This window comes from Coregonus lavaretus (genome assembly GCF_964263955.1).
Source record: "Coregonus lavaretus genome assembly, contig: HAP1_SCAFFOLD_1399, whole genome shotgun sequence".
NCBI classification, from domain to species: domain Eukaryota; kingdom Metazoa; phylum Chordata; class Actinopteri; order Salmoniformes; family Salmonidae; genus Coregonus; species Coregonus lavaretus.
The window spans coordinates 71,854-99,725 of record NW_028166343.1 but is presented as its reverse complement, the minus strand read 5'-3'; the positions used below and the strand labels follow the sequence as shown (position 1 = coordinate 99,725).

The following is a 27,872-nucleotide window of genomic DNA, read 5'->3' as shown; positions in this document are numbered from 1 at the left end:
ATAGATAGATAGATAGATAGATAGATAGATAGATAGATAGATAGATAGATAGATAGATAGATAGATAGATAGATAGATAGATAGATAGATAGATAGATAGATGGTAGGGTAATCCAGGGTAGGGTAGGGTTTGGTAGGGTACTCCTGCATTTGGTCATGTTTTTGGACTCTTGAGAGAGGTGGAGGTGGTGTTGCTAGGGGTGTTGCTACGGGGCTCCAGCCTCAGTTTGATTGGTCGTTTGGGCATCAGCAGACCCTGGATATCCATCTCCAACGGGATCTATAGAGAATAACAAAACAGAACATAACCATGGTTGTCCATCTCCAACAGGATCTATAGAGAATAACATGACAGAACATAACCCTGGTTGTCCATCTCCAACAGGATCTATAGAGAATAACAAAACAGAACAGAACATAACCCTGGTTGTCCATCTCCAACGGGATCTATAGAGAATAACAGAACAGAATATAACCCTGGTTGTCCATCTCCAACAGGATCTATAGAGAATAACAGAACAGAACATAACCCTGGTTGTCCATCTCCAACAGGATCTATAGAGAATAACATGACAGAACATAACCCTGGTTGTCCATCACCAACAGGATCTATAGAGAATTACAGAACAGAACATAGCCCTGGTTGTCCATCTCCAACAGGATCTATAGAGAATTACAGAACAGAACAGAACCCTGGTTGTCCATCTCCAACAGGATCTATAGAGAATAACAGAACAGAACATAACCCTGGTTGTCCATCTCCAACAGGATATATAGAGAATTACAGAACAGAACATAACCCTGGTTGTCCATCTCCAACAGGATATATAGAGAATTACAGAACAGAACATAACCCTGGTTATCCATCTCCAACAGGATCTATAGAGAATTACAGAAGAAAACAGAACATAACCCTGGATGTCCATCTCCAACAGGATCTATAGAGAATAACAGAACAGAACATAACCCTGGTTATCCATCTCCAACAGGATCTATAGAGAATAACTTGACAGAACAGAACATAACCCTGGTTGTCCATCTCCAACAGGATCTATAGAGAATAACATGACAGAACAGAAAATAACCCTGGTTGTCCATCTCCAACAGGATATATAGATAATAACATGACAGAACAGAACATAACCCTGGTTGTCCATCTCCAACAGGATCTATAGAGAATAACAGAACATGACCCTGGTTGTCCATCTCCAACAGGATCTATAGAGAATAACAGAACAGAACCCTGGTTATCCATCTCCAACAGGATCTATAGAGAATAACAGGACAGAACATAACCCTGGTTGTCCATCTCCAACAGGGTCTATAGAGAATAACAGAACAGAACAGAACATAACCCTGGTTGTCCATCTCCAACAGGATCTATAGAGAATAACAGAACAGAACATAACCCTGGTTGGCCATCTCCAACAGGAACTATAGAGAATAACAGAACAGAATATAACCCTGGTTGTCCATCTCCAACAGGATCTATAGAGAATAACAGAACATAACAGAACATAACCCTGGTTGTCCATCTCCAACAGGATCTATAGAGAATAACATAACAGAACATAACCCTGGTTGTCCATCTCCAACAGGATCTATAGAGAATAACAGAACAGAACATAACCCTGGTTGTCCATTTCCAACAGGAGATGACGTAAATGTAACATGACATAGCATATATATATTTATTTCAGGGACTGCAGATGTAAATGAGCTGTTAGCTAAATCTGGTGCAACTTCTCACTTCTGAGACTTTTGTTTCACCTTGTCCCTGTCCAAAGAAACGTAATAAATTATATAACCCTGGATGCCAATCTCCAACTATGAGACGCTTTGTGAATACGGGCCCTTGGATTCAACAACTTGCATTATGGGATAATGTCGATTGAAAGTATGTTTTAGTCCAGGACAAGGTTTAATACTGTGGTCCTTTGTAGCTCAGTTGGTAGAGCATGGGCCTTGTAACGCCAGGTTAACGGGGACCACCCATACCTAAAATGTATGCATGACTATATGTCACTTTGGATAAAAGCATCCTGCTAAAGGGATATATATTATTGTTATTTATATTATCTTATAATTATGTGTCCATGATCTCCAACTCGCTGGTTGGACACTACTGTTTATGTGTGTGTGTGGGCGTGGGCGTGTTGTGTTGATCTTTGGACGTCTGATAACTCTTGTTACATAACCCTCCCCAGCCTTAACCACAATTATAGGATTAGATCCCAGAGCCCCCAGTACTAACCTGAACCATTACACACTAACATAACCACTGATCTAGGACCAGATTCCCCTGACCCAGTCCTAACCTGAACCATTACACACTAACATAACCACTGATCTAAGAATAGTCCTGACCTGAACCATTAGACAGTAACCTAACCACAGATCTAGAGCGCCCCCCAGTGTCTTTATGTGTGAAGTGTCAACATAGAGTTGAATACAGGACTAGGGAGAATCTCAATTTCATTTCCTCGATTCCTCGCATTCTTTCTCATCCAATGGGTTTTGAGGAGGAGGCGGGGATAGAGAATGCGAGGAATCAAGGAAAGACAATTGAGATTCTTCCTTATTTGCAACAATGGCGCTGACCATGCTAAAACAGGCGCTGACCATGTTAAAACAGGTGGTGACCATGCTAAAACAGGTCCATGTTAAAACAGGTGCTGACCATGTTAAAACAAGTGGTGACCATGTTAAAACAGGTGGTGACATGTTAAAACAGGTGGTGACCATGCTAAAAAAGGTCCATGTTAAAACAGGTGGTTACCATGCTAAAACAGGTCCATGTTAAAACAGGTGCTGACCATGTTAAAACAAGTGGTGACCATGTTAAAACAGAAGGTGACCATGTTAAAACAGGTGGTGTACATGATAAAACAGATGGTGATCATGTTAAAACAGGTCCATATTAAAACAGGTGGTGACCATGTTAAAACAGGTGGTGACCATGTTAAAACAGGCGGTGACCATGTTAAAACAGGCGGTGACCATGTTAAAACAGGCGGTGACCATGTTAAAACAGGTGGTGACCATGCTAAAACAGGTGCTGACCATGTTAAAACAGGTGGTGACCATGTTAAAACAAGTGGTGACCATGTCAAAACAGGTGGTGACCATGTTAAAACAGGTGGTGACCATGTTAAAACAGGTGGTGACCATGTTAAAACAGGTGGTGACATGTTAAAACAAGTGGTGACCATGTCAAAACAGGTGGTGACCATGTTAAAACAGGTGGTGAACATGATAAAACAGGTGGTGATCATGTTAAAACAGGTCCATGTTAAAACAGGTCCATGTTAAAACAGATGGTGACCATGTTAAAACAGGTGGTGACCATGTTAAAACAGGTAGTGACCATGTTAAAACAGGTAGTGACCATGTTAAAACAGGTAGTGACCATGTTAAAACAGGTGGTGACCATGTTAAAACAGGTGGTGACCATGCTAAAACAGGTCCATGTTAAAACAGGTGCTGACCATGTTAAAACAAGTGCTGCGGTAAGTGCAGCCTATCTCCAACTCTATGAATGATACTGATATTTGATGATGTCATATGCCGTCTGCTCAGGTGAGCGTCTCACCTCGGTCTCGTCGCAGACGGAGAATGTGAAACTCTGGAGGATCTCGACCATGGCCAGTTTGATCATGATCAGGGCGAAACGCATCCCGATACAGTTCCTGGGCCCCGCCCCGAACGGCATGTACGTGTACGGGTCAATAGACTCCTTGTTCTCCTTACTGAACCTGGACAGGGAGAGGGCAGACACATTACACATTGGATTGGAGTTGATTTGTGGTTGTGGTTCAGTCACATTACACATTGGATTGTAGTTGATTTGTGGTTGTGGTTCAGTCACATTACACATTGTATTGTAGTTGATTTGTGGTTCAGTCACATTACACATTGTATTGTAGTTGATTTGTGGTTGTGGTTCAGTCACATTACATTGTAGTTGATTTGTGGTTGTGGTTCAAACACATTACACATTGTATTGTAGTTGATTTGTGGTTGTGGTTCAGTCACATTACACATTGTATTGTAGTTGATTTGTGGTTGTATTTCAGTCACATTACATTGTAGTTGATTTGTGGTTGTGGTTCAAACACATTACACATTGTATTGTAGTTGATTTGTGGTTGTGGTTCAGTCACATTACACATTGTATTGTAGTTGATTTGTGGTTGTGGTTCAGTCACATTACACATTGTATTGTAGTTGATTTGTGGTTGTATTTCTGTCACATTACATTGTAGTTGATTTGTGGTTGTGGTTCAAACACATTACACATTGTATTGTAGTTGATTTGTGGTTGTGGTTCAGTCACATTACACATTGTATTGTAGTTGATTTGTGGTTGTGGTTCTGTCGCATTACATTGTAGTTGATTTGTGGTTGTGGTTCAGTCACATTACACATTGTATTGTAGTTGATTTGTGGTTGTGGTTCATTCACATTGTATTGTAGTTGATTTGTGGTTGTGGTTCAGTCACATTACACATTGTATTGTAGTTGATTTGTGGTTGTGGTTCAGTCAAATTACACATTGTATTGTAGTTGATTTGTGGTTGTGGTTCAGTCACATTACACATTGTATTGTAGTTGATTTGTGGTTGTGGTTCAGTCACATTACACATTGTATTGTAGTTGATTTGTGGTTGTGGTTCAGTCACATTACACATTGTTTTGTAGTTGATTTGTGGTTGTGGTTCAGTCACATTACACATTGTATTGTAGTTGATTTGTGGTTGTATTTCTGTCACATTACATTGTAGTTGATTTGTGGTTGTGGTTCAAACACATTACACATTGTATTGTAGTTGATTTGTGGTTGTGTTTCTGTCGCATTACATTGTAGTTGATTTGTGGTTGTGGTTCAGTCACATTACACATTGTATTGTAGTTGATTTGTGGTTGTGGTTCAGTCACATTACACATTGTATTGTAGTTGATTTGTGGTTGTGATTCAGTCACATTACACATTGTATTGTAGTTGATTTCTGGTTGTGGTTCAGACACAACACATTGCATTGCAGTATAATGATGCACTGTAGTTGTGGTTACATTGCAGCAGTGTGTTTATCCTTGTGTTGTGGTAAAGTAGTGCTTGTGTTGTGGTTGTGCTGTGGTTGTGATATGGTTGAATTGTGGTTGTGCTGTGGTTGTGTTATTGTTGAAATGTGGTAGTGCTGTGGTTGTATTGTGGTTGTGCTGTGGTTGTGCTGTGGTTACAGTGTGGTCCAGTACCTCTCTGGTTTGAACTCCTCAGGGTCGGACCAGATCTCTGGGTCACGATGGAGTGTCCATGTGGGAACCAGGATAACGCAGTCTTTGGGGATGACGATGCCGTTGATCTCCACCGTCTTCTTGGCGACCCTCTCCAGTCGGGCGGCGATGGGGTACAGTCTCAGAGACTCGTTCAACACACTGTCCAGATAGTCCATCTGCATCAGAGCTTCGTACTGGATAGGAGCCTGAACCGGGTTTACACAGACATCAGTACCTCAACACATCTGGCACAGGGGTTACACACACGTCAGTACCTCAACTCATCTGGCACCGGGGTTACACACACATCAGTACCTCAACACATCTGGCACCGGGGTTACACACACATCAGTACCTCACCACATCTGGCACCGGGGTTACACATACATCAGTACCTCAACACATCTGGCACTGGGGTTACACACACATCAGTACCTCACCACATCTGGCACCGGGGTTACACATACATCAGTACCTCAACACATCTGACACCGGGGTTACACACACATCAGTACCTCAACACATCTGGCACCGGGGTTACACACACGTCAGTACCTCAACACATCTGGCACCGGGGTTACACATACAGTACCGGTCAAAAGTTTTAGAACACCTACTCATTCAAGGGTGTTTCTTTATTTTTACTATTTTCTACATTGTAGAATAATAGTGAAGACATCAAAACTATGAAATAACACATATGGAATCATGTAGTAACCAAAAAAGTGTTAAACAAATCCAAATATATTTTATATTTGAGATTCTTCAAATAGCCACCCTTTGTCTTGATGACAGCACTGCACACTCTTGGCATTCTCTCAACCATCTTCATGTGGTAGTCACCTGGAATGCATTTCAATTAACAGGTGTGCCTTCTTAAAAGTTAATTTGTGGAATTTCTTTCCTTCTTAAGCCAATCAGTTGTGTTGTGACAAGATAGGGGGGTATACAGAAGATAGCCCTATTTGGTAAAAGACCAAGTCCCTATTATGGCAAGAACAGCTCAAATAAGCAAAAAGAAACTACAGTCCATCATTACTTTAAGACATGAAGGTCAGTCAATACGGAACATTTCAAGAACTTTGAAAGTTTCTTCAAGTGCAGTTGCAGAAACCCATCAAGCGCTATGATGAAACTGGCTCTCATGAGGACCGCCACAGGAATGGAAGACCCAGAGTTACCTCTGCTGCAGAGGATAAGTTCATTAGAGTTACTAGCCTCAGAAATTGCAACCTAAATAAATGCTTCACAGACTTCAAGTAACAGACACATCTCAACATCAACTGTTCAGAGGAGACTGTGTGAATCAGGCCTTCATGGTCGAATTGCTGCAAAGAAACCACTACTAAAGGACACCAATAAGAAGAAGAGACTTGCTTGGGCCAAGAAACACGAGCAATGGAAATTAGACCGGTGTAAATTTGTCCTTTGGTCTCGAATCCAAATTTGAGATTTTTGGATCCAAACGGCGTCTCTTTGTGAGACGCGATGTGTATTTCCCACCATAAAGCATGGAGGAGGAGGTGTGATGGTGCTTTGCTGGTGACACTGTCTGTGATTTATTTAGAATTCAAAGAACACTTAACCAGCATGGCTACCGCAGCATTCTGCAGCGATACGCCATCCCATCTGTTTTGGGCTTAGTGGGACTATCATTTGTTTTTCAACAGGACAATGACCCAACACACCTCCAGGCTGTGTAAGGGCTATTTGACCAAGAAGGAGAGTGATGGAGTGCTGCATCAGATGACCTGGCCTCCACAATCCCCGGACCTCAACCAAATTGAGATGGTTTGGGATGAGTCATACCGCAGAGTGAAGGAAAAGCAGCCAACAAGTGCTCAGCATATGTGGGAACTCCTTCAAGACTGTTGGAAAAGCATTCCAGGTGACGCTGGTTGAGAGAATGCCAAGAGTGTGCAAAGCTGCCATAAAGGCAAAGGGTGGCTATTTGAAGAATTTCAAATAGCGCTTGATGGTTTTTGCGACTGCACTTGAAGAAACTTTTAAAAGTTCTTGAAATGTTCCGTATTGACTGACCTTCATGTCTTAAAGTAATGATGGACTGTAGTTTCTTTTTGCTTATTTGAGCTGTTCTTGCCATAATAGGGACTTGGTCTTTTACCAAATAGGGCTATCTTTTGTATACCCCCCTATCTTGTCACAACACAACTGATTGGCTTAAGAAGGAAAGAAATTCCACAAATTAACTTTTAAGAAGGCACACCTGTTAATTGAAATGCATTCCAGGTTACTACCTCATGATGCTGGTTGAGAGAATGCCAAGAGTGTGCAATGCTGTCATCAAGGCAAAGGGTGGCTATTTGAAGAATCTCAAATATAAAATATATTTAGATTTGTTTAACATTTTCTTGGTTACTACAAGATTCCATATGTGTTATTTCATAGTTTTGATGTCTTCACTATTATTCTACAATGTAGAAAATAGTAAAAATAAAGAAAAACCCTTGAATGAGTAGGTATTATAAAACTTTTGACCGGTAGTTTACATCAGTACCTCACCACATCTGACACCGGGGTTACTTTGATGGGGAACACAGTATCTATCTCCTCCTGCAGTTTGGTCATGGTGTGGGGGTTACTTTGATGGGGAACACAGTATCTATCTCCTCCTGCAGTTTAGTCATGGTGTGGGGGTTACCTTGTTGGGGAACACAGTATCTATTTCCTCCTGCAGTTTGGTCATGGTGTGGGGGTTACCTTGTTGGGGAACACAGTATCTATCTCCTCCTGCAGTTTGGTCATGGTGTGGGGGTTACTTTGATGGGGAACACAGTATCTAAATCCTCCTGCAGTTTGGTCATGGTGTGGGGGTTACCTTGTTGGGGAACACAGTATCTAACTCCTCCTGCGGTTTGGTCATGGTGTGGGGGTTACCTTGTTGGGGAACACAGTATCTAACTCCTCCTGCAGTTTGGTCATGGTGTGGGGGTTACCTTGTTGGGGAACACAGTATCCATTTCCTCCTGCAGTTTGGTCATGGTGTGGGGTTACCTTGTTGGGGAACACAGTATCTAACTCCTCCTGCAGTTTGGTCATGGTGTGGGGGTTACCTTGTTGGGGAACACAGTATCTAAATCCTCCTGCAGTTTGGTCATGGTGTGGGGGTTACCTTGTTGGGGAACACAGTATCTATCTCCTCCTGTAGTTTGGTCATGACATGTGGGTTGGTAGCTATGTTATAGGCCAGGAAACTCATCGTACTGCTGCTGGTCTCGTAGCCAGCAAAGATAAAGATCATGGCCTGAGACAAGATCTCATGATCAGTCAGTCCTGTGGAGAGAGAGTGAGAGAGAGGGAGAGAGAGGGGGGGGGGGGGGGGGAGAGGGAGAGAGAGAGGGGGGGAGAGAGAGGGAGAGAGAGAGGGGGAAGAGAGAGGGGAGAGAGAGAGAGGGGGGAAGAGAGAGAGAGAGAGAGAGAGAGAGAGAGAGAGAGGGGGGGAGATATAAAGAGAAGGGGGGGAGAGAGAGAGGGGGGGAGTGAGAGAGAGAGAGAGAGAGAGAGAGGGGGGAGATATAAAGAGAAGGGGGGGAGAGAGAGAGGGGGGAGAGAGAGAGAGAGAGAGAGAGAGAGAGAGAGAGAGAGAGAGAGAGAGAGAGAGAGAGAGAGAGAGAGAGAGAGAGAGAGAGAGAGAGAGAGAGAGAGAGAGAGAGAGAGAGAGAGAGAGAGAGAGAGAGAGAGTGAGTGAGTGAGTGAGTGAGTGAGTGAGTGAGTGAGTGAGTGAGTGAGTGAGAGAGAGAGAGGGAGAGAGAGAGAGACAGAGTGTTTGTAACAGTAGTTTACAGGTGTGTTGCTTTGTAACAGTAGTTAACAGGTGTGTGTTTGTAACAGTAGTTTCCAGGTGTGTGTTTGTAACAGTAGTTTACAGGTGTGTGTTTGTAACAGTAGTTTACAGGTGTGTGTTTGTAACAGTAGTTTACAGGTGTGTGTTTCTAGCAGTAGTTAACAGGTGTGTGTTTGTAACAGTAGTTTACAGGTGTGTGTTTGTAACAGTAGTTAACAGGTGTGTGTTTCTAGCAATAGTTAACAGGTGTGTGTTTGTAACAGTAGTTTACAGGTGTGTGTTTGTAACAGTAGTTTACAGGTGTGTGTTTGTAACAGTAGTTTCCAGGTGTGTGTTTGTAACAGTAGTTTCCAGGTGTGTGTTTGTAACAGTAGTTTACAGGTGTGTGTTTGTAACAGTAGTTAACAGGTGTGTGTTTGTAACAGTAGTTTACAGGTGTGTGTTTGTAACAGTAGTTAACAGGTGTGTGTTTGTAACAGTAGTTTACAGGTGTGTGTTTGTAACAGTAGTTAACAGGTGTGTGTTTGTAACAGTAGTTAACAGGTGTGTGTTTGTAACAGTAGTTAACAGGTGTGTGTTTGTAACAGTAGTTAACAGGTGTGTGTTTGTAACAGTAGTTTACAGGTGTGTGTTTGTAACAGTAGTTAACAGGTGTGTGGATGTAACAGTAGTTTACAGGTGTGTGTTTGTAACAGTAGTTTACAGGTGTGTGTTTGTAACAGTAGTTTACAGGTGTGTGTTTGTAAAGTAGTTAACAGGTGTGTGTTTGTAACGGTAGTTTCCAGGTGTTTGTTTCTAGCAGTAGTTAACAGGTGTGTGTTTGTAAAGTAGTTAACAGGTGTGTGTTTGTAACAGTAGTTTACAGGTGTGTGTTTGTAACAGTAGTTAACAGGTGTGTGTTTCTAGCAATAGTTAACAGGTGTGTGTTTGTAACAGTAGTTTACAGGTGTGTGTTTGTAACAGTAGTTAACAGGTGTGTGTTTGTAACAGTAGTTTACAGGTGTGTGTTTGTAGCAGTAGTTTACAGGTGTGTGTTTGTAAATTAGTTAACAGGTGTGTGTTTGTAAAGTAGTTAACAGGTGTGTGTTTGTAACCGAAGTTTACAGGTGTGTGTTTGTAAAGTAGTTTACATGTGTGTGTTTGTAACGGTAGTTTCCAGGTGTGTGTTTGTAACAGTAGTTTCCAGGTGTGTGTTTGTAACAGTAGTTTACAGGTGTGTGTTTGTAACAGTAGTTTACAGGTGTGTTTTTGTAGCTGTAGTTTACAGGTGTGTGTTTGTAACAGTAGTTTACAGGTGTGTGTTTGTAACAGTAGTTTCCAGGTGTGTGTTTGTAACAGTAGTTAACAGGTGTGTGTTTGTAACAGTAGTTTACAGGTGTGTGTTTGTAACAGTAGTTTACAGGTGTGTGTTTGTAGCTGTAGTTTCCAGGTGTGTGTTTGTAACAGTAGTTAACAGGTGTGTGTTTGTAACAGTAGTTAACAGGTGTGTGTTTGTAAAAGTAGTTAACAGGTGTGTGTTTGTAACAGTAGTTAACAGGTGTGTGTTTGTAGCAGTAGTTTACAGGTGTGTGTTTGTAATAGTAGTTTCCAGGTGTGTGTTTGTAGCAGTAGTTAACAGGTGTGTGTTTGTAACAGTAGTTTACAGGTGTGTGTTTGTAGCAGTAGTTAACAGGTGTGTGTTTGTAACGGTAGTTTCCAGGTGTGTGGTTGTAACAGTAGTTAACAGGTGTGTGTTTGTAACAGTAGTTAACAGGTGTGTGTTTGTAACAGTAGTTTACAGGTGTGTTGCTTTGTAACAGTAGTTAACAGGTGTGTGTTTGTAACAGTAGTTTCCAGGTGTGTGTTTGTAACAGTAGTTTACAGGTGTGTGTTTGTAGCAGTAGTTTCCAGGTGTGTGTTTGTAACAGTAGTTTCCAGGTGTGTGTTTGTAACAGTAGTTTCCAGGTGTGTGTTTGTAACAGTAGTTTACAGGTGTGTGTTTGTAACAGTAGTTAACAGGTGTGTGTTTGTAACAGTAGTTTCCAGGTGTGTGTTTGTAACAGTAGTTTCCAGGTGTGTGTTTGTAACGGTAGTTTACAGGTGTGTGTTTCTAGCAGTAGTTAACAGGTGTGTGTTTGTAACAGTAGTTTCCAGGTGTGTGTTTGTAACAGTAGTTAACAGGTGTGTGTTTCTAGCAATAGTTAACAGGTGTGTGTTTGTAACAGTAGTTTACAGGTGTGTGTTTGTAACAGTAGTTTACAGGTGTGTGTTTGTAACAGTAGTTTCCAGGTGTGTGTTTGTAACAGTAGTTTCCAGGTGTGTGTTTGTAACAGTAGTTTACAGGTGTGTGTTTGTAACAGTAGTTAACAGGTGTGTGTTTGTAACAGTAGTTTACAGGTGTGTGTTTGTAACAGTAGTTAACAGGTGTGTGTTTGTAACAGTAGTTTACAGGTGTGTGTTTGTAACAGTAGTTAACAGGTGTGTGTTTGTAACAGTAGTTAACAGGTGTGTGTTTGTAACAGTAGTTAACAGGTGTGTGTTTGTAACAGTAGTTTACAGGTGTGTGGTTGTAACAGTAGTTTCCAGGTGTGTGTTTGTAACAGTAGTTTACAGGTGTGTGTTTGTAACAGTAGTTTACAGGTGTGTGTTTGTAAAGTAGTTAACAGGTGTGTGTTTGTAACGGTAGTTTCCAGGTGTTTGTTTCTAGCAGTAGTTAACAGGTGTGTGTTTGTAAAGTAGTTAACAGGTGTGTGTTTGTAACAGTAGTTTACAGGTGTGTGTTTGTAACAGTAGTTAACAGGTGTGTGTTTCTAGCAATAGTTAACAGGTGTGTGTTTGTAACAGTAGTTTACAGGTGTGTGTTTGTAACAGTAGTTAACAGGTGTGTGTTTGTAACAGTAGTTTACAGGTGTGTGTTTGTAGCAGTAGTTTACAGGTGTGTGTTTGTAAATTAGTTAACAGGTGTGTGTTTGTAAAGTAGTTAACAGGTGTGTGTTTGTAACAGAAGTTTACAGGTGTGTGTTTGTAAAGTAGTTTACATGTGTGTGTTTGTAACGGTAGTTTCCAGGTGTGTGTTTGTAACAGTAGTTTCCAGGTGTGTGTTTGTAACAGTAGTTTACAGGTGTGTGTTTGTAGCTGTAGTTTACAGGTGTGTGTTTGTAACAGTAGTTTACAGGTGTGTGTTTGTAACAGTAGTTTCCAGGTGTGTGTTTGTAACAGTAGTTAACAGGTGTGTGTTTGTAACAGTAGTTTACAGGTGTGTGTTTGTAACAGTAGTTTACAGGTGTGTGTTTGTAACAGTAGTTTACAGGTGTGTGTTTGTAGCTGTAGTTTCCAGGTGTGTGTTTGTAACAGTAGTTAACAGGTGTGTGTTTGTAACAGTAGTTAACAGGTGTGTGTTTGTAACAGTAGTTAACAGGTGTGTGTTTGTAGCAGTAGTTTACAGGTGTGTGTTTGTAATAGTAGTTTCCAGGTGTGTGTTTGTAACAGTAGTTTACAGGTGTGTGTTTGTAACAGTAGTTTCCAGGTGTGTGTTTGTAGCAGTAGTTAACAGGTGTGTGTTTGTAACAGTAGTTTACAGGTGTGTGTTTGTAGCAGTAGTTAACAGGTGTGTGTTTGTAACGGTAGTTTCCAGGTGTGTGGTTGTAACAGTAGTTAACATGTGTGTGTTTGTAACAGTAGTTAACAGGTGTGTGTTTGTAACAGTAGTTTACAGGTGTGTTGCTTTGTAACAGTAGTTAACAGGTGTGTATTTGTAACAGTAGTTTCCAGGTGTGTGTTTGTAACAGTAGTTTACAGGTGTGTGTTTGTAGCAGTAGTTTCCAGGTGTGTGTTTGTAACAGTAGTTTCCAGGTGTGTGTTTGTAACAGTAGTTTCCAGGTGTGTGTTTGTAACAGTAGTTTACAGGTGTGTGTTTGTAACAGTAGTTAACAGGTGTGTGTTTGTAACAGTAGTTTCCAGGTGTGTGTTTGTAACAGTAGTTTCCAGGTGTGTGTTTGTAACAGTAGTTTCCAGGTGTGTGTTTGTAACAGTAGTTTACAGGTGTGTGTTTGTAACAGTAGTTTCCAGGTGTGTGTTTGTAACAGTAGTTTCCAGGTGTGTGTTTGTAACAGTAGTTTCCAGGTGTGTGTTTGTAACAGTAGTTAACAGGTGTGTGTTTGTAACAGTAGTTTCCAGGTGTGTGTTTGTAACAGTAGTTTCCAGGTGTGTGTTTGTAACAGTAGTTTCAAGGTGTGTGTTTGTAACAGTAGTTTACAGGTGTGTGTTTGTAACAGTAGTTTCCAGGTGTGTGTTTGTAACAGTAGTTTACAGGTGTGTGTTTGTAACAGTAGTTTCCAGGTGTGTGTTTGTAACAGTAGTTAACAGGTGTGTGTTTGTAACAGTAGTTTACAGGTGTGTTGCTTTGTAACAGTAGTTAACAGGTGTGTGTTTGTAACAGTAGTTAACAGGTGTGTGTTTGTAACAGTAGTTAACAGGTGTGTGTTTGTAACAGTAGTTTACAGGTGTGTGTTTGTAACAGTAGTTAACAGGTGTGTGTTTGTAACAGTAGTTAACAGGTGTGTGTTTGTAACGGTAGTTTCCAGGTGTGTGTTTGTAACAGTAGTTAACAGGTGTGTGTTTCTAGCAATAGTTAACAGGTGTGTGTTTGTAACAGTAGTTTACAGGTGTGTGGTTGTAACAGTAGTTTACAGGTGTGTGTTTGTAACAGTAGTTTACAGGTGTGTGTTTGTAACAGTAGTTTACAGGTGTGTGTTTGTAAAGTAGTTAACAGGTGTGTGTTTGTAACGGTAGTTTCCAGGTGTTTGTTTCTAGCAGTAGTTAACAGGTGTGTGTTTGTAAAGTAGTTAACAGGTGTGTGTTTGTAACAGTAGTTTACAGGTGTGTGTTTGTAACAGTAGTTAACAGGTGTGTGTTTCTAGCAATAGTTAACAGGTGTGTGTTTGTAACAGTAGTTTACAGGTGTGTGGTTGTAACAGTAGTTTACAGGTGTGTGTTTGTAACAGTAGTTTACAGGTGTGTGTTTGTAACAGTAGTTTACAGGTGTGTGTTTGTAAAGTAGTTAACAGGTGTGTGTTTGTAACGGTAGTTTACAGGTGTTTGTTTCTAGCAGTAGTTAACAGGTGTGTGTTTGTAAAGTAGTTAACAGGTGTGTGTTTGTAACAGTAGTTTACAGGTGTGTGTTTCTAGCAATAGTTAACAGGTGTGTGTTTGTAACAGTAGTTTCCAGGTGTGTGTTTGTAACAGTAGTTAACAGGTGTGTGTTTCTAGCAATAGTTAACAGGTGTGTGTTTGTAACAGTAGTTTCCAGGTGTGTGTTTGTAACAGTAGTTTACAGGTGTGTGTTTGTAACAGTAGTTTACAGGTGTGTGTTTGTAACAGTAGTTAACAGGTGTGTGTTTGTAACAGTAGTTTACAGGTGTGTGTTTGTAGCTGTAGTTTACAGGTGTGTGTTTGTAAAGTAGTTAACAGGTGTGTGTTTGTAAAGTAGTTAACAGGTGTGTGTTTGTAACATAAGTTTACAGGTGTGTGTTTGTAAAGTAGTTTACATGTGTGTGTTTGTAACGGTAGTTTCCAGGTGTGTGTTTGTAACAGTAGTTTCCAGGTGTGTGTTTGTAACAGTAGTTTACAGGTGTGTGTTTGTAACAGTAGTTTACAGGTGTGTGTTTGTTGCTGTAGTTTACAGGTGTGTGTTTGTAACAGTAGTTTACAGGTGTGTGTTTGTAACAGTAGTTTCCAGGTGTGTGTTTGTAACAGTAGTTTACAGGTGTGTGGTTGTAACAGTAGTTTACAGGTGTGTGTTTGTAGCAGTAGTTTACAGGTGTGTGTTTGTAACAGTAGTTAACAGGTGTGTGTTTGTAGCAGTAGTTAACAGGTGTGTGTTTGTAACAGTAGTTTCCAGGTGTGTGTTTGTAACAGTAGTTTCCAGGTGTGTGTTTGTAACAGTAGTTTCCAGGTGTGTGTTTGTAACAGTAGTTTCCAGGTGTGTGTTTGTAACAGTAGTTTACAGGTGTGTGTTTCTAGCAATAGTTAACAGGTGTGTGTTTGTAACAGTAGTTTCCAGGTGTGTGTTTGTAGCTGTAGTTTACAGGTGTGTGTTTGTAACAGTAGTTAACAGGTGTGTGTTTGTAACAGTAGTTAACAGGTGTGTGTTTTTAGCTGTAGTTTACAGGTGTGTGTTTGTAACAGTAGTTAACAGGTGTGTGTTTGTAGCAGTAGTTAACAGGTGTGTGTTTGTAACAGTAGTTAACAGGTGTGTGTTTGTAACAGTAGTTTCCAGGTGTGTGTTTGTAGCAGTAGTTAACAGGTGTGTGTTTGTAACAGTAGTTAACAGGTGTGTGTTTGTAACAGTAGTTAACAGGTGTGTGTTTGTAACGGTAGTTTCCAGGTGTGTGTTTGTAACGGTAGTTTACAGGTGTTTGTTTCTAGCAGTAGTTAACAGGTGTGTGTTTGTAACAGTAGTTTACAGGTGTGTGTTTGTAACAGTAGTTTCCAGGTGTGTGTTTGTAACGGTAGTTTCCAGGTGTGTGTTTGTAACAGTAGTTTACAGGTGTGTGTTTGTAACAGTAGTTAACAGGTGTGTGTTTGTAGCAGTAGTTTCCAGGTGTGTGTTTGTAGCAGTAGTTTACAGGTGTGTGTTTGTAACAGTAGTTAACAGGTGTGTGTTTGTAGCAGTAGTTTACAGGTGTGTGTTTGTAACAGTAGTTAACAGGTGTGTGTTTGTAACAGTAGTTTCCAGGTGTGTGTTTGGCAGGTACCTTTAGTCTGTTCCTCTCCTGTCTTTGTGTCGCTGCCTTTCTGAGAGTCGATCATCAGCTGTAAGAAATCCACCCGACTCTGGAAGCAGAAATAAATGATGTAAAATCCATCCAATCACAATCAACACAAACATATTCTACTGGATCTGGTCCAATCACAGCAAACACAACTAGATTCTACTGGATCTGGTCCAATCACAACCAACACAAACAGATTCTACTGGATCTGGTCCATTCACAACCAACACAACCAGATTCTACTGGATCTGGTCCAATCACAACCAACACAAACAGATTCTACTGGATCTGGTCCAATCACAACAAACACAAACAGATTCTACTGGATCTGGTCCAATCACAACAAACACAAACAGATTCTACTGGATATCTGCTGTCTAACTGACCAAAATATGTAAATGTTGCAATAATGTGGAATCAAAATATTAAAAGAAATATGAATGTAGATATTTGGGTCCCAATAATAGTGTTTTTACATTGCGATATAAAAAGTAAAATGCAACTGAAATTGATATGGACTTATTGGTGCCCATTACTAATAGTAACATAGGTTTCCTAAACATAATATATACTGAGTAAAGATATACAGTTGAAGTTGGAAGTTTACATACACCTTAGCCAAATACATTTAAACTCAGTATTTCACAATTCCTGACATTTAATCCAAGTAAAAATTCCTTGTCTTGGGTCAATTAGGATCACCACTTTATTTTAAGAATGTGAAATGTCAGAATAATAGTAGAGAGAATGATTTATTTCAGCTTTCATTTCTTTCCTCACATTCCCAGTGAGTCAGAAGTTTACATACACTCAATAAGTATTTGGTAGCATTGCCTTTAAATTGTTTAACTTGGGTCAAACGTTTCGGGTAGCCTTCCACAAGCTTCCCACAATAAATTGGGTGAATTTTGGCCCATTCCTCCTGACAGAGCTGGTGTAACGGAGTCAGGTTTGTAGGCCTCCTTGCTCGCACACGCTTTTTCAGTTCTGCCCACACATTTTCTATAGGATTGAGGTCAGGGCTTTGTGATGGACACTCCAATACCTTGACTTTGTTGTCCTTAAGCCATTTTGCCACAACTTTGGAAGTATGCTTGGGGACATTGTCCATTTGGAAGACCATTTGCGACCAAGCTTTAACTTCCTGACTGATGTCTTGAGATATTGCTTCAATATATCCACATAATTTTCCTTCCTCATGATGCCATCTATTTTGTGAAGTGCACCAGTCCCTCCTGCAGCAAAGCACCCCCACAGCATGATGCTGCCACCCCCGTGCTTCACAGTTGGGATGGTGTTCTTCGGCTTGCAAGCTTACCCCCTTTTCCTCAAAACATAACGATGGTCATTATGGCCAAACTGTTCTATTTTTGTTTCATCAGACCAGAGGACATTTCTCCAAAAAGTACGATCTTTGTCCCCATGTGCAGTTGCAAACCGTAGTCTGGCTTTTTTATGGCGGTTTTGGAGCAGTGGCTTCTTCCTTGCTGAGCGGCCTTTCAGGTTATGTCGATATAGGACTCGTTTTACTGTGGATATAGATACTTTTGTACTTGTTTCCTCCAGCATCTTCACAAGGTCCTTTGCTGTTGTTCTGGGATTGATTTGCACTTTTCGCACCAAAGTACGTTGATCTCTAGGAGACAGAACGCGTCTCCTTCCTGAGCGGAATGACGGCTGCGTGGTCCCATGGTGTTTATACTTGCGTACTATTGTTTGTACAGATGAACGTGGCAACTTCAGGCATTTGGAAATTGCTCCCAAGGATGAACCAGACTTGTGGAGGTCAAAAATTGTTTTTCTGAGGTCTTGACTGATTTCTTTGGATTTTCCCATGATGTCAAGCAAAGAGGCACTGAGTTTGAAGGTAGGCCTTGAAATACATCCACAGGTACACCTCCAATTGACTCAAATGATGTCCATTAGCCTATCAGAAGCTTCTAAAGCCATGACATCATTTTTCAGAATTTTCCAAGCTGTTTAAAGGCACAGTCAACTTAGTGTATGTAAACTTCTGACCCACTGGAATTATGATACAGTGAATTATAAGTGAAATACTCTGTCTGTAAACAACTGTTGGAAAAATGACTTGTGTCATGCAACAACTATAGTTTGTTAACATGACATTTGTGGAGTGGTTGAAAAACGAGTTCTAATGACTCCAACCTAAGTGTATGTACACTTCCGACTTCAACTGTAAATGCAACATGTGAAGTGTTGGTCCCATGTTTCATGTAAACTACTGTTTCATGAGCTGAAATAAAAGATCCCAGAAATGTTCCATATACAGAAAAAGCTGATTTCTCAGAAGTTTTGTACACAATATTGTTTACATCCCTGTTAGTGAGCATTTGTCCTTTGCCAAGATAATCCATCCACCTGACAGGTGGCATATGAAGAAGCTGATTAAACAGCATGATCATTAAACAGGTGCACCTTGTGCTGGTGACAATAAAAGGCCACTCTAAAATGTGCTGTTTTGTCACACCACACAATGCCACAGATGTCTCAAGTTTTGAGGGAGCGTGCAATTGGCATGCTGACTGGAGGAATGTCCACCAGAGCTGTTGCCAGAGAATTGAATGTTAATTTCTCTACCATAAACCGCCTCCAACGTTGTTTTAGAGAAATTGACAGTACGTCCAACTGGCCTTACAACCGCAGACCACGTGTAACCACACCAGCCCAGGATCTCCACCTGCGGGATCGACTGAGACCAGCCACCCGGACAGCTGATGAAACTGAGGAGTATTTCTGTCTGTAATAAAGCCCTTTTGTGGGGAAAAACTCGTTCTCATTGGCTGGGCCTGGCTCCCCAGTGGGTGGGCCTATGCCCTCCCAGGCCAACCCATAGCTGCGCCCCTGCCCATTCATGTGAAATCCATAGATTAGGGCCTAATTTATTTATTTCAATTGACTGATTTCCTTATATGAACTGTAACTCAGTAAAACCGTTGACATTTTTGCATGTTGCGTTTATATTTTTGTTCAATATATAAATTCAGAATATTTCAATACAAATATAAAACATTTACAGTTGTGTTCCCAGTGCCGCGTCCAGATTTGATCTTAGCCAGCGAAGCGTAAAAGAAGTCCGTCACTGCAGTCGGGAAGAAAGAAAACTTCATCTTCTCCAAGATAGGACCCGTGAAGGGGAACAACGCTGGAGAAGGAGGAGAGAGGAGAAGAGAAACTTTTATAAAAAGGAGTATCACTTTATATGATTAAAAAGTACAACTTTGCTTCTGTGTGTGTGTGTGTGTGTGTGTGTGTGTGTGTGTGTGTGTGTGTGTGTGTGTGTGTGTGTGTGTTTGTGTGTGTGTGTGGTCTCACCGACTAGAAGGAACAGTGGGTTGAACAGGTCAAACTTGAGCATCTTCTTGACGTTGGAGACGAAGGGGTCTGAAGGGTTGTTCAGAGAGTCAATGTCCACACTGAAGGCTGTGCTGGTGACCACGTCCATACTGTAGGGCCCAAAGAACCTGCAACACAACCACAATTACACAATGACTGACCACAACTACTGACCACATCCACACAACTACTGACCACAACTACTGACCACATCCACACAACTACTGACCACAACTACTGACTACAACCACACAACTACTGACCACAACTACTGACTACAACCACACAACTACTGACCACAACCACACAACTACTGACCACAATTACACAACGACTGACCACAACTACTGACCACAACCACACAACTATTGACCACAACTACTGACCACAACTACTGACCACAACCACACAACTACTGACCACAAATACTGACCACAACCACACAACAACTGACCACAACTACACAACTACTGACTACAACCACACAACTACTGACCACAAATACTGACCACAACCACACAACAACTGACCACAACTACACAACTACTGACTACAACCACACAACCACTGACCACAACTACTGACCACAACCACACAACTACTGACCACAACTACTGACCACAACTACTGACCACAACTACTGACCACAACCACACAACTACTGACCACAACTACTGACCACAACTACTGACCACAACCACACAACGACTGACCACAACTACTGACCACAACTACACAACTACTGACCACAACCACACAACTACTGACCACAACCACACAATTATCGACCACAACTACTGACCACAAAACTACTGACCACAACTACTGACCACAACTACTGACCACAAACATACCGGTATTTCCCCAAAAAACATCAAACGTCTGACTACAACCACACAACCACTGACCACAACTACTGACCACAACCACACAACTACTGACCACAACTACTGACCACAACTACTGACCACAACTACTGACCACAACCACACAACTACTGACCACAACTACTGACCACAACTACTGACCACAACCACACAACGACTGACCACAACTACTGACCACAACTACACAACTACTGACCACAACCACACAACTACTGACCACAACTACTGACCACATCCACACAACTACTGACCACAACTACTGACTACAACCACACAACTACTGACCACAACTACTGACTACAACCACACAACTACTGACCACAACTACTGACCACATCCACACAACTACTGACCACAACTACTGACTACAACCACACAACTACTGACCACAACTACTGACTACAACCACACAACTACTGACCACAACCACACAACTACTGACCACAATTACACAACGACTGACCACAACTACTGACCACAACCACACAACTATTGACCACAACTACTGACCACAACTACTGACCACAACCACACAACTACTGACCACAAATACTGACCACAACCACACAACAACTGACCACAACTACACAACTACTGACTACAACCACACAACTACTGACCACAAATACTGACCACAACCACACAACAACTGACCACAACTACACAACTACTGACTACAACCACACAACCACTGACCACAACTACTGACCACAACCACACAACTACTGACCACAACTACTGACCACAACTACTGACCACAACCACACAACGACTGACCACAACTACTGACCACAACTACACAACTACTGACCACAACCACACAACTACTGACCACAACCACACAATTATCGACCACAACTACTGACCACAAAACTACTGACCACAACTACTGACCACAACTACTGACCACAAACATACCGGTATTTCCCCAAAAAACATCAAACGTCTGTTAAGTGTCATATTATATACAGTGCCTTCAGAAAGTATTCACACCCTTTGACTTTTTCCACATTTTTTTGTTTTACAGCCTGAATTTAAAATGGATTAAATTTAGATTTTGTGTCACTGGCCTTCCACACAAAGTGAAGTGTGTCAAAGTGGAATTCTGTTTTTAGAAACTTTTACAAATTAATGAAAAATGAAAAGCTGAAATATCTTGAGTCAATAAGTATTCAACCCCTTTGTTATGGAAAGCCTAAATAAGGTCAGGAGTAAAAATGTGCTTAACAAGTCACATAATGAGTTGCATGGAGTCACTCTGTGTGCAATGATAGTGTTTAGCATGATTTCTTTATGACTACCTCATCTCTTTACCCCACACATACAATTATCTGTCAGGTCCCTCAGTCGAGCAGTGAATTTCAAACACAGATTCAACCACAAAGACCAGGGAGGTTTTCTAATGCCTTGCAAAGAAGGGCACCTATTGGTAGATGGGTATATAAAAAAAGAAGACATTGAATATCCCTTTGAGCATGGTGAAGTTATTAATTAGACTTTGGATGGTGTATCAATACACCCAGTCACTACAAAGATACAGGCGTCCTTCCTAACACAGTTGCCGGAGAGGAAGGAAACCGCTCAGGGATTTCACCAAGAAGCCAATGGTGACTTTAAAATAGTTACAGTTTAATGGGTGAGATAGGAGAAAACTGGGGATGGATCAATAACATTGTAGTTACTCCACAATACTAACCTAATTGACAGAGTGAAAAGAAGGAAGCCTGTACAGAATAAAACATATTCCAAAACATGCACCCTGTTTGTAACAAGTTACTAAAATAATACTGCAAAAAAGTGGCAAAGCAATTAACTTTATGCCCTGAATACAAAGTGTTACGTTTGGGGCAAATCCAGCGCAACACATCACTGAGTACCACTCTACATGTCTCAATTATGGTGGTGGCCATTGCATCATGTTAAGGGTATGCTTGTCATCGGCAAGGACTAGAGAGTTTTTTAGGATAAAAATAAACAGAATAGAGCTAAGCACAGGCAAAATCCTAGACAAAAACCTGGTTCAATCTGCTTTCAAACAGACAGATTCACCTTTCAGCAGGACAATAACCTAAAACACAAGGCCAAATATACACTGGAGTTGCTTACTTAGACGACATTGAATGTTCCTGAGTGGCCTAGTTACAGTATTGACTTAAATTCGGCTTGAAAATCTATGGCAAGACTTGAAATGGCTTTCTAGTAATGATCAACAACCAACTTGACAGAGCTTGAAGAATTTTTAAAAGAATAATGTGCGAATATTGTACAATCCAGGTGTACAAAGCTCTTAGAGACTTACCCAGAAAGACTCACAGCTGTAATCGCTGCTAAAGGTGATTCTAACATGTATTCACTCAGGGGTGTGAATAATTATATAAATGAGATATTTCTGTATTTCATTTTCAATAAATGTCCTAAAAACATGTTTTCACTGTCATTATGGGGTATTGGAGTCCCCTGTAGCTCAGTTGGTAGAGCATGGCGCTTGCAACGCCAGGGTTGTGGGTTCGTTTCCCACGGGGGGCCAGTATGAAAAATGTATGCACTCACTTACTGTAAGTTGCTCTGGATGAGAGCGTCTGCTAAATTATTAAAATGTAATGTAAAATGTATTGTGTGTAGATGTGATTTATTTATTAATTTTTTTAATCCATTTTGAATTCAGGCTGTAACACAAAATGTGGAATAAATCAATGGGTGTGAATGCTTTCTGAAGGTACTGTGTGTGTGTGTATTACAATCAAGACTCAGAGGTGTAAGGTGAAAAGTCAGAGGTTAGGGGTCAGAGGTCAGGACTCACTCCTTCAGTTCGATGGCCTGGTCTTTATCTGCCTGCTTCTTCATTCCATTCAGCAGGGTAGAGGAGTGCTGCTTCATGATACCAAACATCTAGAGGAGAGAGAGAGAGAGAGAGAGAGAGAGAGAGAGAGAGAGAGAGAGAGAGAGAGAGAGAGAGAGAGAGAGAGAGAGAGAGAGAGAGAGAGAGAGAGAGAGAGAGAGAGAGAGAGAGAGAGAGAGAGAAAGGGGTGGGAGTGAGAGAGACAGAGAGAGAGAGAGACAGAGAGAGAGAGACAGAGACAGACAGACAGACAGACAGACAGACAGACAGACAGACAGACGAGAGAGAGAGAGAGAGAGAGAGAGAGAGAGAGAGAGAGGAGAGAGAGAGAGAGGGGAGAGAGAGAGTACAGAGAGAGACAGAGAGAGAACAGAGAGAGAGAGAGTAGCAGGTTAGCTGCTTCATGACACCAAACATCTAGAGAAGAGAGAGGAGTTTATAACACGTTGATAATAACTTTATAACATGTTCAAAATGGGTTTATAAAGAGTTTATAACAAGCTATAATGAGTTTATAATAAATTGATAAAACATGAGTAGAAATGACAGATGATAAAATGATGAGGGAGATGGAGGGATGGTTCTACCTCTTTTAGTCGTCCAGAGGTAAAGGAAGGAGAGAGGACACTGCGGATCCGTCTCCATGTATCGTCCTCGGCAACGGACAACGCATCAAACAGCTCGCCGTTCAGATGGAAGTTCTAAAACATGGAGGACAGTTGTAATAATTATCAAACAGCTCTCCGTTCAGACGGAAGTTCTAAAACATGGAGGACAGTTGTAATAATTATCAAACAGCTCTCCGTTCAGATGGAGGTTCTAAAACATGGAGGACAGTTGTAATAATTATCAAACAGCTCTCCGTTCAGATGGAAGTTCTAAAACATGGAGGACAGTTGTAATAATTATCAAACAGCTCTCCGTTCAGATGGAAGTTCTAAAACATGGAGGACAGTTGTAATAATTATCAAACAGCTCTCCGTTCAGATGGAAGTTCTAAAACATGGAGGACAGTTGTAATAATTATCAAACAGCTCTCCGTTCAGACAGAAGTCTTTCATATTTACATGAATTCCACAGATAATGTATTAATAATATAAATAATGATGTTAGGATTATTATTATTAGGTGTGTGTGTGTGTGTGTGTGTGTGTGTGTGTGTGTGTGTGTGTGTGTGTGTGTGTGTGTGTGTGTGTGTGTGTGTGTGTGTGTGTGTGTGTGTGTGTGTGTCTCACCCTGCGGTTGGTGAAGATGCTATAACACTCTTTAATCAGGATGGTCTTGATCATGCTTTTGTCCATGATACACAGAACAGGCTGCCTCCCATCATAGATCCTTCACAGAGGAGAAACACACAGACACCTGGATTAAACCACTATATATACACCTACAGTGAGGGAAAAAAGTATTTGATCCCCTGCTGATTTTGTACGTTTGCCCACTGACAAAGAAATTATCAGTCTATAATTTTAATGGTAGGTTTATTTGAACAGTGAGAGACAGAATAACAACAACAAAATCCAGAAAAACGCATGTCAAAAATGTTATAAATTGATTTGCATTTTAATGAGGGAAATAAGTATTTGACCCCCTCTCAATCAGAAAGATTTCTGGCTCCCAGGTGTCTTTTATACAGGTAACGAGCTGAGATTAGGAGCACACTCTTAAAGGGAGTGCTCCTAATCTCAGTTTGTTACCTGTATAAAAGACACCTGTCCACAGAAGCAATCAATCAATCAGATTCCAAACTCTCCACCATGGCCAAGACCAAAGAGCTCTCCAAGGATGTCAGGGACAAGATTGTAGACCTACACAAGGCTGGAATGGGCTACAAGACCATCGCCAAGCAGCTTGGTGAGAAGGTGACAACAGTTGATGCGATTATTTGCAAATGGAAGAAACACAAAAGAACTGTCAATCTCCCTTGGCCTGGGGCTCCATGCAAGATCTCACCTCGTGGAGTTGCAATGATCATGAGAACGGTGAGGAATCAGCCCAGAACTACGCGGGAGGATCTTGTCAATGATCTCAAGGCAGCTGGGACCACAGTCACCAAGAAAACAATTGGTAACACACTACGCCGTGAAGGACTGAAATCCTGCAGCGCCCTCAATGTCCCCCTGCTCAAGAAAGCACATATACAGGCCCGTCTGAAGTTGCCAATTAACATCTGAATGATTCAGAGGAGAACTGGGTGAAAGTGTTGTGGTCAGATGAGACCAAAATCGAGCTCTTTGGCATCAACTCTACTCGCCGTGTTTGGAGGAGGAGCAATACTGCCTATGACCCCAAGAACACCATGCCCACCGTCAAACATGGAGGTGGAAACATTATGCTTTGGGGGTGTTTTTCTGCTAAGGGGACAGGACAACTTCACCGCATCAAAGGGACGATGGACGGGGCCATGTATCGTCAAATCTTGGGTGAGAACCTCCTTCCCTCAGCCAGGGCATTGAAAAAGGGTCGTGGATGGGTATTCCAGCATGACAATGACCCAAAACACACGGCCAAGGCAACAAAGGAGTGGCTCAAGAAGAAGCACATTAAGGTCCTGGAGTGGCCTAGCCAGTCTCCAGACCTTAATACCATAGAAAATCTGTGGAGGGAGCTGAAGGTTCGCTAAATGTCAGCCTCAAAACCTTAATGACTTATAGAAGATCTGCAAAGAGGAGTGGAACAAAATCCCTCCTGAGATGTGTGCAATCCTGGTAGCCAACTACAAGAAACGTCTGACCTCTGATTGCCAACAAGGGTTTTTCCACCAAGTACTAAGTCATGTTTTGCAGAGGGGTCAAATACTTATTTCCCTCGTTATAATGCAAATCAATTTATAACATTTTTGACATGTGTTTTTCTGGATTTTTTTGTTGTTATTCTGTCTCTCAATGTTCAAATAAACCTACCATTAAAATTATAGACTGATCATTTCTTTGTCAGTGGGCAAATTTACAAAATCAGCAGGGGATCAAATACTTTTTTCCCTCACTGTACATGGTACACAGAACAGACTGCCTCCCATCATAGATCCTTCACAGAGGAGAAACACACACACACCTGGCTTAAACCACCTCATATAAAACTACATATAAAACATTATTCTTGTTGTTACTGTTGATATTACTATTATTATTCATGGTCACATGATAGCTTGAGCAGGTGAAGAATTGAGCATAGTACAGTTGTGAGTCAACCTAGTACAGTACAGCCAACTGAACTCACCCCCAGATTCTCCCGTACTTCTGAAAGCACTCTGTGTCAAAGTTAGTGAAACCCTGGAGAGAGAGAGAGAGAGAGAGAGAGAGAGAGAGAGAGAGAGAGAGAGAGAGAGAGAACAGAGAGAACAGAGAGAGAGAGAGAGAGAGAGAGAGAGAGAGAGAGAGAGAGAGACATGGAGAGAGAGTACAGAGAGAGAGAGAGAGTACAGAGAGAGAGAGGGAGAGAGAGAGAGAGAGAGAGAGAGAGAGAGAAAAAAAACAGCTGATTCATGCCTGAACAGAGAACACACCTGAAACAGGTCAGGGTTCAGGAGGGATGAACACCTGAAACAGGTCAGGGTTCAGGAGGGTTTGTTCTGTTCTGTTCTGTTTTACGGCCCCCAGGGGCAAGCAACACAACTTCTAGACTTATCATGTCTCATATGACCTTTTGTTTATCTATTGTTTAAACAACCTGCTAGTCATTTTTGTCCTTCTCAATGTATTATTTTACATGGGGGGGGGGGGAAACACTATTGTGTAAAACATGTAAGAGATGTTTACTATGAATGTGGACAACGTGGTCCTCTGTAGCTCAGCTGGTAGAGCACGGCGCTTGTAACGCCAAGGTAGTGGGTTCGATCCCCGGCACCACCCATACACAAAATAATGTATGCAGGCATGACTGTAAGTGGCTTTGGATAAAAGCGTCTGCTAAATGGCATATTATTATTATATTATTACAAACCTTTTTATACTCCATCATTGTGCCAAGGTAAGGTAGGGGTTTGGGTCCAGGGATCCCCATCTTAGTGAATACACCATAGGGCCAGTATCCATACCTATACACACACACACACACATTAACTAGTAATATATTCTAGAGAAGTATTTCCAAAAAATAAAAACATATCTTTAACTATGCATTGTTGGAAAATGACCCCTAAGTAAGCATTTCACTGTTAGTCTACACCGGTTAACTACCATGCATGTGGCATATAATATTTGATTTGATGTAATACAATTTCATTTGAAGTTCTTACACCACTATGAGGGTGATGAGGAGGGCCAGGAGTGTCCAGGTCTCAGCAGAGAAGTAGGGCAGAAAACTCATCTTTCCTCCGGTTCGGCTCCCTGCTGCTTCTAAAAACAAAGGTCCCGTTTTCTCTCAGGCTCGGTTCGAGTTCACTTGTCCAATGGTCTGACAGGATTTGAGTTGTTTTTTTCTGTCCGGTTCTAGTGCGGTTCGACTACCGACCTTTGCTCTTCTCGGTATTCTGCTTGGGACAGTACAACTTGCGCGTGATTGTTGTATCCCGTCGGAAAGGTGTGAAGCTAGCCACAATAAGGATGAGCCACAATGGAATTTGCGGTTCGCGTTCAGAATAAGAGTCCCATATTGAAACTGATGCAAACGGATACAAATAATGGAATAATGCCATATTTGGACTAGGTAAAGCTGAACAAGGTTGGAATGTTATTATATTAATTAAACAAAAGACAATAAGTAGTTAATTTGACACACACAAAAATAATAGTTAAAGTCACACTGTGGCTGTATTAGACTTCAGAATTGCATTGGGGCAAACTTCTATTGCACTGTACAGTGTTACCTCTGGGTCTTGGGTCCATGAAACGTGAAGAATTTACACTAATATTAGCGTCGTAGCTCTTCCTGCAGGACATTAACTGTGAGAAATCACCTGATTGAGATGATTTTGTCAACATCTACGTGCACTAATATCATATGCAGGCTGGTAGATT

General features: G+C 41.3%; 1 pseudogene across 1 annotated transcript; it reads right to left on the bottom strand.

Moving 5' to 3' along the window:
• On the bottom strand, positions 1–27,855 carry LOC311114853 (cytochrome P450 3A27-like; annotated as a pseudogene). The gene is made up of 14 exons: positions 27,812–27,855; positions 27,152–27,344; positions 26,857–26,950; positions 26,134–26,186; positions 24,150–24,249; positions 23,502–23,615; positions 22,876–22,964; positions 19,168–19,316; positions 18,870–18,997; positions 15,817–15,895; positions 8,411–8,571; positions 5,257–5,483; positions 3,593–3,755; positions 1–280 (listed from the first exon to the last, which is right to left on the bottom strand). The product of its transcript is annotated as a cytochrome P450 3A27-like (transcript).
• Positions 27,856–27,872: the final 17 nt, after the last annotated feature.